This window comes from Astatotilapia calliptera, chromosome 5 (genome assembly GCF_900246225.1).
Source record: "Astatotilapia calliptera chromosome 5, fAstCal1.2, whole genome shotgun sequence".
Lineage (NCBI taxonomy): Eukaryota > Metazoa > Chordata > Actinopteri > Cichliformes > Cichlidae > Astatotilapia > Astatotilapia calliptera.
Window position 1 is genome coordinate 25,307,176 of NC_039306.1, and position 18,426 is coordinate 25,325,601.

At 38.4% G+C, this 18,426-nt stretch overlaps 1 protein-coding gene across 3 annotated transcripts in view; it reads left to right on the forward strand.

Moving 5' to 3' along the window:
- The window catches only part of dlgap4b (discs, large (Drosophila) homolog-associated protein 4b), a 139,964-nt gene that overhangs the window by 31,380 nt on the left and 90,158 nt on the right, over window positions 1-18,426 (forward strand). For all 3 annotated transcript variants that reach the window (XM_026168451.1, XM_026168450.1, XM_026168452.1), the window contains exon 2: window positions 4,274-4,340. The gene's annotated coding sequence lies outside the window, so the exon portion shown is untranslated. The remainder of the gene's footprint in view (window positions 1-4,273; window positions 4,341-18,426) is intronic.

Genomic DNA, 18,426 nt, shown 5'->3' on the forward strand with positions numbered 1-18,426 from the left:
TCCAGAGGCTGGCAGTGCACCATAATTCAAAATGCAAAAATCAAAGCCTTGTGCACTCTCCAAGATCAATGTTATATTGGCAGAATTAATGACCTCAATATATGCAGTAGTGTATATGCAGTAGTGTAAAGCCAATGTATTAGCCATCACATTATTGTTTCTTATTCATGCAGCTTTTGTTTTTCAACTTGGATGAACACTGCGGTACTGACCTCATTTATAATACGTTTGAGCAATGATCAGTCGTTTCCCAAAATCAACACAATATATCAGCATACAACTAACTATATTATATACTAGAGGCTGGAATGATGTGTAATCTAAATGCAAATCTGAATGAGATATTAGACATATTATGAGCACTCTGAGCTCTTGACATACATATTTCTTCGTGAAATCATATACATAGTAATAGAACGTCATATATACATGTTTACTCATGGTTTTATGCATCTGGCTTCAGCTGTTAGCTGTTTTCCAGGCAAAGTTAACATAACATGGTCATCTTTATGTGCATGTTGGTAGAAAAAGATTTAAAAAAAAAAGATCTGGTGGCCAAAAACACTTCCCTCATGCAAGCCCACTGAGTGTGAAGGGTTTTTTGGCCCTAGAAGATATGCTTCTCTGTCTTGTTTATGCTGTTTGTAATATTACTTTGGTGAAAAGGTTAATTACAGTTTCATGAATGCTACAGACACGTTGATTATGGCTTGAAGGCTGTCAGTTATGCTCCAGGAAAAATTTGGAGGGAGTTGGAAGTATTTGACATTTCTATGTGTGTGTGTGGGGGGGGGGGTGAACTCATTCACTCATGCAAATTTTGTCACAGGGAACTTACTGTGGCACATTAACACACATGAAATGCACAAATGACCCGTGGCTAATGAAAGATGAACCCAAGGGAGCAGACTTAATTTATGCTTGAAGTAGTTCAGGGTTAGGCCTGAGGTGTTGGCCTTAAAGTTACTGATCAGCCCTACCTCTGTGGCTCATCACGGCCACATGATGTGGGGGCAAATAAAATAAACAATGTGCAACTCTGGAGCCGTGTCGTTCTCTTTCATGGAACTTAAATGTAAGAACAAGAAAAAAAGAAAAAACCTTTGCAGGTGAGCAACATAATCTTCACATTTTTTACATCTCACAAAGCCAGTGTGAGGGTTTATTGTTGAAATACTAAGAAGTTAAACTTTCAGCAGTAAATACTTGATTAGAAATTCAAGTAATATGAGTTGAAGTCAAGTTTACCTTGAACTGCTATTTTTCAGTCATTTGGACCTTAAACGGTGGCTGTGCTTACGTAATAGAGAAACTGCTAAATTTAACAGCTTAATACATTACTTGGCCTCCACCAACAGCAAACAACAAATCATTTAACGAATACTAAAGACACAATATGTACTTTTCATTGTCTCAGTAGCAGATGATTAATTCCACCGTGAACTGTTGAAACTCTAACATTGTAAAATGTGCATATACCACTGTCTTGGTTCTGTTATTTTTCCAATACCTGCTGGGTTATATTCATATTCAAAACAAGAACTATCAGAAATTCCTTATAATCCAGTTATTGCAGCAATAAAAATGAAACAAAAATTAAACGTATAAAACAACAACAAAAATCAAAGATACTGTGCTCTGATCCAGTGTTTCAGACTCTTGAGTCTCTAAATTAGGGAACGGTTTACCAGCTTCCAGACTACTGTACTCTGGGTGAATACAGTGTTTATTAGTCCCTTGGTAATAGTTGTAGTAATAGATAGTGCATAGATCACTCCAGACATTACCAAGAAGTTCATCAGCAGTTCTTTGGAGATCTCGACAAAGTCACGTAGAATGACTTTCACAGGCTGGTAATCAACGTGTAACAAACGCTGGTAATGGATTACTATAACCAGGGCTGCTGCATCATCTCAGATCTGGCTCATCAGATCTAAGATGAATGAATGAGAGAGAGTGGTCGCAAACTAATCCACTAACTCACAAGATGGTTTTATGACAAGCCGTCTCTCCAATTCATCATCTTCATCGGAAAGGTGGTTTACGCTAGTTGAGACCCAGACGATTCTGCAAATTTTCATAATTATGTCTTTAAGCAGCTTTTGGTGTGTAGTAGTTATGTTACAACATGTAGGACAAAAAATTAAGTTCACAGTGTGGTTCATAATATCAAGAGTATGTTAGGAGAAGGTCAGGAGAGAGATATACCACTGAGTATCTGCAGCCGTCTCTAGAACATGATGGAGGCTGTGTCATGTTTGATGCTGGGTTTCAGCCAGTGGTGTTGGGGATCGTGTCAAAATTGATGGAATTATAAACACAGAAAAGTGCCTTCAGATTTTGATTGTGATCCACCATAAAATACTAGAAGGCAACTAATTGGAAACACCTTCGTGGCGATGATCCTAAACACACTGCCAATGCAGTAAAAGTATTGCAAGATAGAAAAACACAGAATGGAAAATTATAAGTCATGCACTGGACTCCCTTGAGCTCGGACCTCAGCATCATTAAAGCAGTGTGGCATCGTGTTAGGTCCAAAGAAGAGCTCTTTAATATCTTTTAAGAAACCAGGAGAATTATTCCTGAATGCTATTTAAAGAAATTACAAGAACGCTTGTCTAACAGTCTTCTGTAGTGATGAACTATAGCATCGCTGTAATTCTCCTTCTCCTGTCTTTTGTGCAATATTCATTCATTTTCTCTAGCATTTAGGCTGTATTGCATCAAAGTCATAGTCACTTACAGAACTGTGATTGTGCCAGCAGTCACATCCAGTGTCTGATTTTGAAGACCTTGCAGCTGTTTTAGCAAGAACAGTAACTTAATGGCTGGATGTAATGAGGTCTGCTCTACAGTGTAGCAGACCCAGCTGAAACACTTCAGTCCTCCTCAGAAAAGTATCAGTTATATATTCCACTTTGTCACTTGAAACAGTCGTCTGTTTTGCACAACACCGGGCTGATATAGATGTAGTCGGTGAGTTTTTATTTATTTCTTTATTTTTTACAGTTTTCCTTCAGATAATTTGGCAGATTTATTGCAGCAATTACGGTTCTCAGCTCTCAGGGTGCATTTCCTAAATCAGGCGGTCTGCAATACAGCAACAAAGCATGAGTGAATCACTTCCTGTGTGAATGTCCCTGAAAAAGCCAGGCCACCAGATCAGGGAACACTCCGTCACTCCATTTTCACAAATTGTCACTGAACTCACACCAAATATTCCCCCTCGGGAATCAGAAAAGAGCTTACATCCACTGCTTCTTCCTGTATTTTGTTATCTTTTCCTCGCTGGGCCACCACATATCCTTATTCCTCTTCCGTGACACTGCTGTTTCCTCTGTAAAATGTTTATCTGAGGAAGTTCCTCCATGTTCACAGTTGTTTCTTTATTGCACTCAAGCTCTCTAAATACATTTGACAATACTTGGACTCGTGGCTCACAGCCGTGACAATTAGATGGACTGTGAAAATGTCAGAAACATTTTTGACTCTGCTTTGGTAGCAGATGCATACACATTATTACAATTATGCCTAGTTATTTGCCTAAATGTACGCAAATACTAACAAAGAGTGAGAAATTCTTTATTCTCTCCTGATGTGCTCACGTAACAAACTGTTTTGAAAGATGTCTCACATTTTTTGACAACTTCAACCTATCTTTCAGAAGAAAAAAAGAAAAGTAAAGCTAGAGTGACACAGCAGTCTATATTTAGTGCCTTTTTAAAAAATATTTGGCTTTTAAATTTCTGTATGACTGTCGCAGCACAGAGTAAAGCTGAATTGTTTAAAGCGTTTTCTGTTGCAGGAATTCAAAAAAAGAAAAAGAGCTTCTTGTAATTGATGTACATAGTCAAATTACTGCTTTATAATTTTAGTGAGCAATTTGTTGAAGGCATATTGCATAAGCAGAAAAATATTTCTCCTGTTCTAGTTCCTGCAGATTTATTGCCTCCAGAAGCATTTTCCTAATCTAATCTTGGGTTTTTAATTAAAATATTTTATCTCTTAAGATGTGATGTTTTCTTATCTTCAAAGACTTATTGAATTTCTAAATGAATGGAACACAATAAGCAATATTGAAGAGAATGAAAAACATGAAGAAAGGGCAATAATAATGCTCACTTCTGCAAGTCAAAGTTAAGCTGTCTAGCGAAAGTCTGACAGAGTCTTAGAGGACTTGGCTCGTAACTTCATTTTCATCATACTATAAATTAAAATGACACAGTCTGTTATAATCCCTGAAGTTGATAAGGCATCTTTATTTTTACAGGATTTCTTCCTCTATGAGCCAGCTCTTCACTGACCTCAAAAACAAGCTCTTTGGCCGCCCCAGTGAGGTACAGTAGATCTACTTCTTTTTCCCTCCACCCCATCACCACTTTGATGTTCCGTCTTCATCTATTGCCTATTTTAGCATCTTATTGCCAGGAACAATATAAGTGCAGTACTAATGTGATGTTCGCTGTCTGGTTGCTGTTGTTGAATACATGAAAGCCGCTTAACCACCAGGAGAACTGGCTCATAAAGAGCTCCATAAAGACAGCACGCCTTGACCTTGCCTAGACTCATAGATCCTGAAGGCTGTGGGAGGCAGAACTTGTTGTCCTTTGCCGAGAATAATAAATCTCAGAGGGTGTGTGGTTGCTGAGGCTAAAACCCGATCAGAATAGAAATGTCAGAGTATTTGATTTTAAATCATTTGAATGTAACACGAGTACAGTAAGTATGCTAGTGTTGGATGAACATGAACAGACATGTTTTGTCATTTAGATGCTTGTACAGTGTTGCCCGCGAGCAGCAAGCATTGATGGAATGTAGCTGTGGTGCACAGCATCATGGCTACCCTCGCTCTTGCAGGGCTTCCCTGAGGTACAGCACTGACTGGACTGATGATTTCACACTGGATTAATTTCAGTCTGAGCACAAATCTCTTCTGCAGTGCTATCTATAGGAGAAAACTCCACCAAACAACCATGGGGAGGTACCTGAACGTCTTTATTCTGCTAGCAAAGGAAGAATTCGTGTATGATTAGATACATAGAGAGATTAAGAATGATGCTGGATTTCATAGTCAGTTCAAATGTGAAAGAAAGCAGATAGATTATGTTTTTTATTCTTTTGAACATGCCAACAGAGAATAAGAAAATGTGCTTGAATGCCCTGTGAATGTGTATTTTGCTAACTTTGCAGCGTCATTAAATGTAGCTCCTTAGTTTTTGTACTCAAAGACACAAATCAATACCCTTCCTGCAGTTCCTGCACTAGTGATTTCTTTTTTCTTTTGCTTCACTGAGTTGCAACACAAACACACACAACAGTGGCCCATTCATTGGGGCATGCTGAAACATCAAAGGTGACAAGTTTAAAAGCCTAACTCTTTTGCAGTCTTACGAACAAAAAGATCTTTGATAAATGTTTGAACACATACTGCCCCCTGTATTGTACTGACTGCATTGAATCAATGTTGCCTAAGAAAAGTACACTGAAGGGAGGAATCATACAACTCCAATACCAGAAGAGTTGAGAAGCTGTGTAAAATGTAAACAAGACTGCAATAATTTGTATATCTCTATCCATCCATCAATCCATTCATTCTGTTTGTCTAATTCAGTGTCGTGGGGGGCTGAAGCCTATCTCAGCTGCCATAGGGCGAGAGTCTCAAATCTCACACGTTCATATTTTATTCACAATAGAAAATCAAATGTTTAAACTGAGAAAATGTTTAATTTGAAGATAAATGTTTGCTCATTTTGAATTTGATGAGAGCAACACATGCAAAGAGCAAAGTTGGGACAGGGCTATGTTTACCACGGTGTAGCATCTTCTCTGTATTTAACAAAAGTCTGCAAACATCTGGGAACTAAGGAGTTTAGTTGCTGGACATTTCGGAGAGAAATGTTGTCCTATTCAAGTCCGATATAGGATTCTAGCAGATTAACAGTCCGGGGCCTTCTTTGCTGTATTTTTCATTTCGTGATGGTCCAAATGTTTTTAGTTGACGAAAGGTGCTGCTTGCAGGCTATGCTGCTGTAATAGATGCAGTATGCACTTAGCATTGTCTTGATGAAATGTGCAAGATCTTACCTGAAAAAACATCCTCTGGTTAGGAGCATATTGCTCTAAAACCTTTCAACACTAATGCTGTCAATTCCAAAGGCAGTAATTCTGCTCTGTACCATCAAAAATGCAGGTTTTTGGAGATCGCTGTTTGGTCGTGTTGGCGAACATAAGACAAAACTCAGACCACTAAAATGTCAGCATTTTTCCAACACACGCTTTCTAATGATGCCCTCGCACATTTCAAACTAGAATGACTCACCTCACATTCTTAAATGGATTTAAAGCACATGAACAATGTGCGTTAGCAGAGAGAAAAACAAGATATGCCTGTTATATTTGACTTTACAAAAATCAGCCTCTTCTTAGTTAACAGATGTGCTTTGTCTCAATAATTTACATAATTCCCCTGTTTTCATTAACATAGTAAGACATGTAAAGTGCCTCTCTACTCACCATTTAGTATCCTCTTAGGATTTGATCCAGTATTGCTGTTTATTAATCACACAAACATTATACGCTGCACTTTTGTTTGCTGTTAATATTGTGTTAATCAACGGCTGTAAGAAGCACCATCATATATAATACTGCATTTCATATTAGTGCTAATTAGATACATAAAATCACTACATGCAAAATTTTATTTTGTCCATTATGTGAATTTAATTGGTGACAGTGAACAATCGAACACTCACACATTTGGAATTCAAATGGTTATTGTCATAAATGCATATGTTAATCGTGTGGATGCTGTCTGCAAAGATAAAGTGAATGCATTTATTCAGGATTGTTTATGTAAAACTAAAAGGGCAGAGCTGTTTGCGATTATCCAGGAGAAGCAACTGTATGTAACTCCATCAAATATTTGCCCTGTTAAACTGAACTGAGCGCACAGTAAACATGCTCAGATTTTCCTTGTGTTCTTTTTTCAGGGAAACACACTGTAGAGCATCAATGTTGAAATAGGGATTATGGCGTGTTTAGTTGGTTTCTTCACATCTTGAAACTGGGCCTCACTGCATAAAAGACAGCCTGCTTTCAGCCTGCAATCGATTACTTTGATCAGACTTGGTTTCAATTTTCTGTTTTTATTTCTGTTTCTGTTTTTATTAAGCGCTGTACTGATCTGTCAGAAGCAACTGACACGCTGACAACCTTTACAACTTTCTTATTCAAGACAAAACAGACACTGTATTCTAATGTGTGGCCAGGAATATCTTCCGCCCACTCTAAGATCTTCTAATATATTTCTTTTGTTGTTCTAAACTTAAACTAATTACACAGCATTGTAGATAATGGTGGAGAAAATTATGTGCCTCTCAGCTGTATACAGGAGCCCTAAGCCAAGGTTGCAGTCCTGCAGGGGATTTTGTGTCTCATGAGAACACTTTGTTCCATTAATTTGCATAGAGGCAATGGATTGGCTTTAATGGAGTTGCAGTACATCGCCTCACACAAGGTGATTTCATACAACTTGTTTTTAGAATGCTGAGTCTACTTCGGCCAAACGAACAGAAGTATTGCTGACACGATAAAAGGCACAGCTTCGCTTGTTTTAATAATCACTGGGAACTATCCCTGTACAGTGAGTCATTAGATGTTTGCATCATTTTTTTATTATAAAATTTACATTAATATAATAGATTTAGTCTTCGCGCGTGTGTGTATGTGTGTGTTGAGCGAGAGTGCTGTGTGCACTGTGTCCAGTTTGTGTAGGCATGTGTTGTGTTGCATTAACATGGTTTAATCCTCACCATGGCTTATTGGATACAAATCCTTCCCAAAGCTTTTAAAGCTTCTGCCTTTTCATTTCTGTCTCTCTGCCTCTCTCCCTCCCTCTCAGTGTCTTCTTTCTTATTTTTAACCTTTTTTCCCAAAATCAACCTATGTGGGGGTTTGAATAGATTTTTTTTTTTTGACACAATGTTAATAAACCACTCCTGATGATTAGCTGACCTGCCATTGCCTGCATGCAGTATTGTCAAACCTAAGCGGTCATGATACAATTAATGAAAGTACATACACGTTGTAAACTTCAGTCTGTCTCTTTCCCTTTTGCTAATGTCTCTGTAAAAAAACGTCTGGGCAGCACAGAGAGTCTCTCTTACTCTGGACTACTTGTTTGACAACTTCTGCACGAATCACTAGCTTGTGCCTATCCCTGATTACCCTTTCGCTAGATATAGTTGTGTCTGTTTTAGAGCAGGGCGATATGACCAAAAATATTTATCACGATATACATTTGAAAATTTGCGATATAATTGACACTAGACAAAATACTTTACAACTCCACAACTTTATTAGTGCAAAATACCCCATCTATGTATTTTCACTTAAACAAGCAGCTGCTTTTTTATGTGCATTAAAGTTATATAAAAATGTAACAGTGCAAATTCCTTGCTGACAGTTTAACCAAAAGGCATTTCCAGTGGAAATTGGCAGACATACCCTGAGCATAACCATGTATAATATCCACAAAACTTAAAAAGAGGTTGGAAAAGAAATAGTAAAAACTTATATGTGATTACTCATGAAAGTCGCCACTTTCTCATTAATTTCATACATTGTTTTAGTAAGTATCCAAAACATACAAGTTTCATTATATAATTTTTCAAGGGATCTTATATCTGTTTTCACTCTTATATGCTTTTCATACAAGTTTCACACAAGACAGGTACAAACTTTATAAGATTTATATATATCTTTTCCATATGGGACACAATACAGTAATATTATGTTGAAGCACAGTACGTATCACTCCACGAGGCGCCTGCCTAATATAGCCGTAATGCTCCGACAATCCATCATGTGGTGCGGCTTCGTAGCTTAGCAAAGTCACACTAAAACATTTGACAGATTTTCGAGCCCCATGTACATAAAATCGTTTCGAGGTCAGTAAACACAACCAGAATTCATACATAAGGCACACGGGATTATAAAGGGCACTGTCGATTTTCAGAAAAATCAAAGGATTGATTTTAAGTGTGCTGTATAATAACGGTAATAACGACGGCCTGCTAGCATGCGCTACCAAAAATAGTGCTTTGTTGTGTATCTGACGGACGAAAGCCTAACCAGTTCCACACCACTGAAGTTCCAGCATTTTTACAAACCAATTCTGGTTCATCTGTTTCATTTAACGATCCACTTTCGCTCTTCTCATTCTGCGTCGCCGCCATGTGCGTATGTAAACAAAGGCACTGCGCATACGTGTTTTACCCATATTCTATCGCGATATGTCATTTTCCTATCGTTGCCCAAAATTACACCGGTATTACCGTGAATGGTATGATATAGCCCAGCCCTAGTCTGTTTCACTGTTTGCCATCATGAACCACCACCAGCTTTTATATCTCACAGACAGCTCTGCCTAAAAATGGAAATCACCAAAAATAGAAATACGTTTAATAGCAATGGTTTTATTCTGCTATTCTTTTTACTCATTATTCTCATTTGGTTATTTTGTGAGATGAGAAATTAATATCTGGGTAAATGTGCCTATTATTAACCCATGAGTTCTATTTTAATAACCTCACTTCCAATTAATGGTTCCCTTAAAAACCTCTATGATATGAATGATGTAACCTAATTACTGTGACAGTGATGGATGCTTCAGTTTCTCATGTGTGATCTCATTTCAGTTAACATTTGAAGAAAAAAAGTATGTTTAAATAGACATGCCGAGCCTCTATTAATATTATTTTAATGTATTAAAGAAACATTTACTATTGTTAGCATGTAACTGAGAAAAGGTCTCTGAAATGTCCAAATGATTACTATGAGAACCTAATGTAGGGCAACTGTGCATCTACAGATTATTAAAGAATACTTAATGCAAATAATAGGTTTATAATACAAGTAATTAATAGGTTTTAATCCCTGTGGCGTGAAATGAAACATTCATTTCAGGTGCATCACCTGATCCTGTAAATTACATCAGATCCTTTGTATTCTTACATCCTCATTCTATATGGAATTAATATCAAAGTCCCAGATAAAGTTCTCATCTCAAGGTAATTTTTTCACCCAAGTAATTTATTTATAAGCTCTGTCTTATCTGCCACACTTGGAGACTTTTGTAGATTATCCCACCGTATGGCTGCTCTGCCTGTTATTTTTATCACCACCGAGGAGTGCAGTCATGGAAGACAGGTTATATTTTACATTGAAGTTTAAGCTTGGACTGTGTGTCACATCAAGGGCCTTCTTTTGCCTGAAAGATGACCGCAGCAATGTATCAATAAAGTAACAGAGCTGAGGTCATCTGTCCTTCTGTGATTCCCTGTGTGGGTTTTTTCTTCTTCACATACATGTGTTGCCGCTTTTGTCTTGATACCTGACTTAGTCTTTATCTTACCCCCACCCATGCATAATTCAACAGGGATCTGTATTTCTGCCGCATGTAATGACAGCAAGTTGTCAAGGAAAGCACTATGACTTAACATCTGAGAGCCAGTGACAGCAGGAGCCATAGCCTGTCATTTTCACTGACTCCTTCATCCATGTGAATGTCTCTCCATGATGTCTCACTCCTGAAAAATGTTATCCCTTCCCATTCTGCACTTTTATGGGGTGCTTTTTGCACTCAGTTTCTCTCCTCTTTCCTCTTTTTATTGTTCTCTCCATTTTGCAAAGCCATCTGGTCCCCTGTCCTGAGCTGATGTCTGTCTATAATATCCTTGCTCTCTGAATCCATTTGACAAGATTAATAGACTGAACCTCAGTGAGCTGCTCATTTGGTAGGGATCGCTGGATGAGGAGATGAGCAGACAAGGAGGGTTTTTTCCCCTTTTTTCCCAATTTGATATCAAATAGTGTTCTGAGAGAAAAAAAACAACAACAAATCACTCTGATGTGAATTGAGGATGACAACATGATGCGTAAAATTTGACCCTGTTTATCACCTTTGTGTCAGGCTAGGTCACAGACGCATTGAAACCACCCAGCTGGCAGCATCAGCTTCACTGCCCTGAACTATATTCTGATTAAAATGCTGCCAGGTGGAAACCCACTTGATAAGCTGACTGGTTTGACATCAGCTATATTTTATTATCTGGATAGAGCAGGATATGGGTCAATATTCTTGATTATTTTATTTCACCTTACATTGCTTTGCATTACAGTATTATTAGGATCAAATATTGTCTAAATCTACTAATATGATATCACTACACGATGACATGGCATTTCTGTACTGTGTATTAAGCCACTGACATAAATGACATTGATCATCTAGGAAAAATTGGGTTGTGGCATGGTGTGCAGACCGTACCCGGTGAGTGAAAGTGAAGTTAAGACATGAAAATGAAACCAGCTGGGAGAGGAAAAAACAGTCTCCTGAATGCTACTCTCCACCCCTCCAGCAAAGAGTCTTCTTTAGGCGTCCCAACAGCAGATCATTGACCTTCATCTCACCTTCTCTCTAGCATCCTCCTCTGTCACACCAACCCTCTGCATGTCCTCTTTTAATACATCCAGGAAGCAGTTGTTGTTAACCCAGGTCCTCATGGATCTAGTATGGAAACCAGATTTCTTATGACCCGCATGATTAATTTGGTGATGGATGCCCTTCCTGACATAACTCTTTATAAGAGTCGCACATTTTGTTGTTTACAACTCTGGCTGTATGTAAAAGCAAGGTTGCTTGTTGTTGTTGTTGTTGTTGTTGTTGTTTAATCGCCGTCTCGATGCACCAAAGATGCTTTGAAGATTCCAACTGACTGCGAGTGGTCGCAGACCTGGTCCTCATCTTCAAAGCAACAAGATGTGAAGTAATTCCGGTTGTGCCCCAGTCTCCAACCTCTGTTTTCCCTAGTCTGACTGTGGCATTTTACTTCTAAATCCAATCTAAAAGGCCCTTTGTGTACTATAGCGCCTGTGTACTGCCAAATAAAATGCCTCCAGTTTCTGGTGCTGTGCTTTGTGGGAGCAAGGCATTAGCATTCGACTCAAGTCCCCTTCTGACTTGAGTTGAATACAAAGATAACACACAGACTCTTTCACAATGTAGTGATCAGTAATCCTGCTATCAGTGACAATAACACTGCATGCGTGCATCACTCAATGAAAAGTGGAAGCTTTAGTTGTACAGCACGGTACAGGCCTGGTTTTTTATGTTTAATTTAATTTTTAGCTCAAATCACAGAAACTTTTATAGAGGTTTATACACACTACTGAATAAGCACCACTTATGAGGTGTTTGACTTGATGCTTGCTTGGCTGGCATTAATTAGGCTTTTATCTTTTTTTAAAATATGCGGTGATAATAGACAAACACTGCTTTTGAGAGTCAACTATGACTGCTTTTAATATATTTGAGTGTCATACACAACTGATTTAAAATATTCCTGTGGTTTCCAAAGGCTGTTTTAGTCCATCGTTATTCAGTCGTCCAGTCATGGGCTTAGGATGAACACCATTTTCTCTTTGCTCTTTGGTTCTTTTATTCTCACCAGTGTGGTAAAATGCATAAATTCTAACCAAAAGATTTATTGCATCACATTCACAGCAGATCCTTTCCTCGGGAAACCTCAATGAAAGTGTTTTTATCCATTTTCTGAGGTGCCAGCACCAACTGAATGTCACTTTTGAACCTCTGGAAGTCCTGAAGCACTCCATTCAGTGGGTGCCATCAACGGTTCATTCCTGTTTTACTTTTGGTTCCTCCCTCTTCACCTTCCTTGTCTGCTTTCACAACAGGGCTCTTTTTCCATTGTTATTCTAAATTTTCTATTATCCCTGACTTTAACCTGGTGACAGGTACTAGTTGGTAACCTGTCACCAGGTTAAAGAAAAGCATTATCCTCTTCCTGTTTTGGTTGCAGAAATCAAGCCTTCATTTTTCCAAGAGATTTTGCACCCAGAATTGCACAGTGAGAGCTTATAGACAAACAGTCTGTATGCTGATAGTGTGTTTGCTCTACAGCCACTTATTTAATCAAATATACTTTATAATAATAAGCAAAAGCAAAAACCAGCAATGTGATGATTTAATGACAGTGTCAACGGTAACAATGTTTTTGTGTGTTTACAAGTCCAATTATAGTTTCAACCTTTCAGACACCTTGTGTTCTTTCTTTTTCTCTGCACGTCTCTCAGCCTCTTTTCATCTCCTCCACACTCGTGCTTCATTTTTTCAACAATCCAGTTTATGTTGCTAATTAACAAGACTGGCCTCAATTAAAGCAGTAATTGGACCGTATGGAAAATTCAAAGTGCGAAACCTCACACTGATTCTTTGTTATCCTCCCCTGAAGATCTCTTATAGAGTGTAGCTTGTTTTAGCTGTGATTTAAACAGGAGCTAGAGTGACATTTGTTTGCTGGGCTCTTTAATTGGACAGAGGATGCATTTTTATAAGTAACACAGCTAATGTCAAAACAAGTTATTCTAATTTAATTAAGACAACCGGATGACTCCCAAACTGATATAACTTGCTGTTTTTAAAATATTTGGTCAGCACTAAAAGAGACGAGAGAAGATTCCAGATTTCTTGACTCATCAGGCCCCATCTAATCTTAAAGACCTCACAGTACCGTCTCATCCCAGTAGAGCGTTTCCCTCTGAGACTGCTGACTTACTTGTGGCTCTTAGGATATTTAAAAGTAGAATGGGAGGCAGAGCCTTCAGCTTTCAGGCCTGTCTTCTGTGGAACCAGCTCCCAGTTTGGATTAGGGAGCCGGATATCTCTACTTTTAAGATTAGGCTTAAAACTTTTCTTTTTGATAAAGCTTATAGTTTGGGCTGGATCCGGTGAACTGAACCTAGGATGCTGGGGGCTTCCCATGATGCACTGTTTCTTCTTCATTCACCTACATTCAGATGGCTGCCTCTCCCTGAGCCTGATCCATTTTTATAAGCCTTGTCCTGCCAGAGGTTTCTTACTATAAAAGGGAGTTTTTCTTTCCCACCCTCACCAAATGCTGCCTCGGGGGGTTGTTGGATGTGGTGATTTGGTGCTGTATAAATAAAATTGAATCCAATCGAATAAACTGAATGAAATTAGAATAATGATGATGATGATGCACTGCTGCTGGATAAAGTAGATACAGTATTTACTAGGTCACATCTGTGAACTTCTTTCCCCGGCAAAAGCCATCACTCCTTCCACTGTTACCTTTTTAAATCCTTTTTTGTGGATGTTGATTTAATTATCCAAATCAGTAGCCATAGTATTTGTCTCTATATTTATCTCTACATTTACATATATCTTCAGCAGCAGATGTGCATCATTTCCCATTCTTTCGTTCTGTGTTGTATGTCACTGGAAACTCACTGTGTGGTTTTTGTAGTGACAAAGCTTTACTGCTCTGCTGGAGAGCAGCTCACTACAAAAACGTTTAACAGTAGGCTTCTCACCTCCACAGCCTTTCAGAGAGGCTTTTCTTCTTATTAACTGTGAGAGATGGGCTATGCATGCAGTGGAGTTTGTTCTGTATAGTAATGGAGAGATGGAGACCGTGCAGTACATGTATCACTCTCATCCTGGAGAAGTGAACATAGGGACATCGTGGATATAGGCAACAATTAACAGTGGGAAGTGGTGAGCTTAAGATGTTTGCAGAAGGAGTGGTCATTAGAAAGCCATTGAGAATGTGAGATTAGGATGTTAGAAGTCAGATGGAGGAGGTGTTTTGGTATCCTAAACAGCAGGAGTGTGAATATGCAAATACATGTGGTCCCAAATGCCCCTGTGGAGCTTCCAGAAAAAAGCACTGGGCAGCTTCCTTGTATTAGTTTGGTTGAAGTGTCAGACTCTTTCTGCTCTTACTACTTTGACTCTTGTTGCTGTGGTGCTCTCCAGACATGAGGCTTGATATGTCCCTACCACAACTATTGAATTATAACTTGCATTATTGTTATAATATTATTTTTGTCATTTATCATCCCCTTGTAGATGATTGACAGCTTTCTTGTACTGTGTGATTTTTGACAGTTAGGGGCGAAACAGGAACTGTTTTCTCCACAAAGAAGCGTATTCATGCCAGCGGTCCTTGTACGTTGATCAAACTGAGTTAGTAGATGTCTTCACTGAAACCTATTTGAGTCAAATCTATTTCAAACAGTTAGTAAAGTTATTTTTTTTAATAAATCTGTGACAGTCACCATTGTAGTAGCTATAAATATCCATCCATCCACCCATTCACTTCCTTTTATCTTTATCAGGGTTACCTTTCCTTGCTACCATAGGCCGAGAGGCGGGGTACACCCTGGGCAAGTCACCAATCTGCTGCAGGGCTAACACAGAGAGACAAACAACTATTCACACTCACATTCATACCTGTGGGCAATTTAGAATCACCAGCTAGAAATATTAGCTAGAAATATTTTGCTAAAAAATATCTCTGGTAAAACTTTACAAAACAGCCTGCGAATAAGGGGCATTGCAGGAAAGAATGAAACAAGTACACTGTAAGTACCCTGTACTTTTCCTGCATATTCCACATGTACTTGTTTCATTGTTTCCTGAAAAAACCTGACTTGTTGGCAGCAAAATGTGCGTAAGTACAGGGTATTTGTGCCTTATTTGTGGATCTTTGTTTCAACATCTACAACTATCTGCCATGCGTTTAGCGAATTTATATTTGGACTAAGATTTCACATGGGTCTGCTAACCTTAAAAATGGAGCATATAGATCAGACTAAAGGCAGAAGATCAGGATCATAACCCTGCAGCACGATAAGCAGTCCATTTTTCGTCACGAGAAATATTGAAAGACTGCACTGATTAAAAGTAACGTGTTAGTAATATTTCACATTGGATTAGCTTTTCAATTCCTTCTCTCAACTCGTTGATGCCAAAATATTGTGAGAAGACGAGCTGCTTTTCAGGAAGTCCTGCAAGCTGTCATTGTCCGACTTTAATCTCAAATTTTGTATTACAAGCGTCATCCACCATACACCCAATACAATTTACACTATTCATCTGGATGTCTTTATTATATATCACCCAAGAAGACTTTTACCAACCACTCATGTCAAAATTCATGCCTTTGTTTATCCATTTTCTCATCTTGATCAAAGGCTTTTATGAGAAGTTACTTTACCCATTTTTGCCAACTTGCCTATTGCAAAACTTTCTTTTTTTGAAGTAACAGCAGATGACATCTGAGTTTTGTTTCTTTTTGTTGTTGTTGTTGTTTAAATGCACAAGTGGCCGCAATGGACTTTTTTCTTTCACTGAAGGGATCGAAACTATAAATGAACACATATGGAATTATGTAGTGAACAAAAAAGTGTGAAATAACTCAAAACATGTTTTATATTTTAGATTCTTCCAAATCGCCACCCTTTGCTTTCATTACTGTTTTGCACACTCTTGGCATTCTCTCAATGAGCTTCATGAGGTAGTTGCCTGAAATGGTTTTCCAACAGTCTTGAAATTCAGTTCTTCAGTTCTTAAAGTAATGATGGACTGTCATTACTTAGCTGATTGGTTCTTGCCATAATATGAATTCTAACAGTTGTCAAATATGGCTGTCAGCTGTGTACCAACCTGCACAACACAACTGATGGTCCCAACCCTATCAAGAAGGCAAGAAATTGCAAAAATGAGCCCCAAAAAGGCACACCTGTGAAGTGACAACCATTTGGGTGACTACATCATGAAGCTCATTGATAGAAGGCTGAGGGTTTGCAGCACTGTCAACAAAGCAAAGAGTGTCTAGTTTCAGGAATCTAAAATATAAACACCTTTTTTCTCTTTGCTACATATTTCCATATATCTTGCTTCATCTATTTGATGTCTTCAGTATTATCTACAATGTAGAAAGTAGTAAAAAATATATGTAGTAAAAGCATTAAATGAGGTGTGTCAGAACCTTGGAGGGCTCTTGTGAAAACTACAAATAGAAGTAATACTTGTAAAATAGCCTCTTAATAAGGTGGGTTAGTTGTAGGTAACTTGAAAAGATAAGACAAAATAATTTATGAGTAAGTGGTTAATAGAGAAGAGAGAGCCAGCCAGTCATGGTCAGTACTTTTGTGATGCTCTTCTGCTAGCGGTTTTGGACCGTGCATTAAATAAGTAACCCTGTGTGTGTGTGTGTGTGTGTGTGTGTGTGTGTGTGTGTGTGTGTGTGTGTGTGTGTGTGTGTGTGTGAACTAGACAAAGACATAGAGCTGTGGAAATAACACAGAAGATTTCTTCTTTGTTGTTGAATTGTTTGGTCTTGCAGTAGATGATAAAGTCATCAAGAATATGTTTTTCTGAGGTTTTTCAAGGTCTTACAATTAAAACACAGTCTCATTTTTCAACTCTCTTATTGCTGCATTTCAGCTTTGATAGTTCGATGGCTTTCTGAGGCAAAGTCCTTCCTGAGTTCTGGCCAGAACCTGTCTGTCAGGTTTATGGTCCAGACTTGAGGTCATCTTTTGGCCAGTTATGTGGAATATTAGTTCGTCCTATACTTCTGACTTTATCTCTCAAAAAATAAGTCATGCTAATCAGCTCTGCATGCTTCTTTTTTTTAAATCTACATTTCATGCACATTTGTAGGCTAAGCTGCCAGTTACCATATATAGCAATGTAGTAACGTCTCAGCTATGGAAAGTTGTTCTCTTGTACTTACTTTTGGCATTTCTTTTATTGGAACATTAAATGGCGGTATGTAAGCCTGGCATTTTATATAGGAATGATTCTGAATCCATAGACAGATCCCTTGAACAAGACAGCAGAAGCAGCGATGCATTTTCCAAGTCTGGATCTGAAACAGTTCACTTCTGTGGAAGAAAAAAAATGCTGTCTCATTCTTCCTAAACATGAACATAGAGGCAGCCTCTAGTCTGAGAATCTAACTGCATAAACCTTTTTAAGAGGCCATGCACTATTAATCCACTAGAAGGGGAAAAAAAAGGATTTATATTAAGCTCCAACAGCTGCCACGCAGTGCTAACTTTAGCATTATCAACATGTCACTTCTGGGAAGCTTATTTAAATAATGAAGAGCCGGCTTGCACCATAAACTTATCACGAGTGCCCAGCTAATATTTTACTTTGCACCAGATTGAACTGCATTAATGCTCTTCGGCAAATATAATCAACAAACACGTTTAGCAAGAGGACTGTGTGGCTGTGCTTTGGTTTCTGCTTTAAGGTTGTCTTCAAATAAAGACTAATGCATGCAAATCGAAAACAGACACTAGAGGGATGGGAGAAGACGAGATTAAGGCCACATCAACCGGATGCAGCGAGAGCTTTGGCATCATCAACACGTCGCTGCAGGATGTCAGAATGTCAAGCTATGTGCGAAGCTTTATTAAAACACTCCTGTCCAGATCATCCTACTAAGAGCTCATTTTTTTTCCTCTTTGTGTCACACAGACACACACACAGACTGCATATTATGATATTGCCAGCTGCAGCCA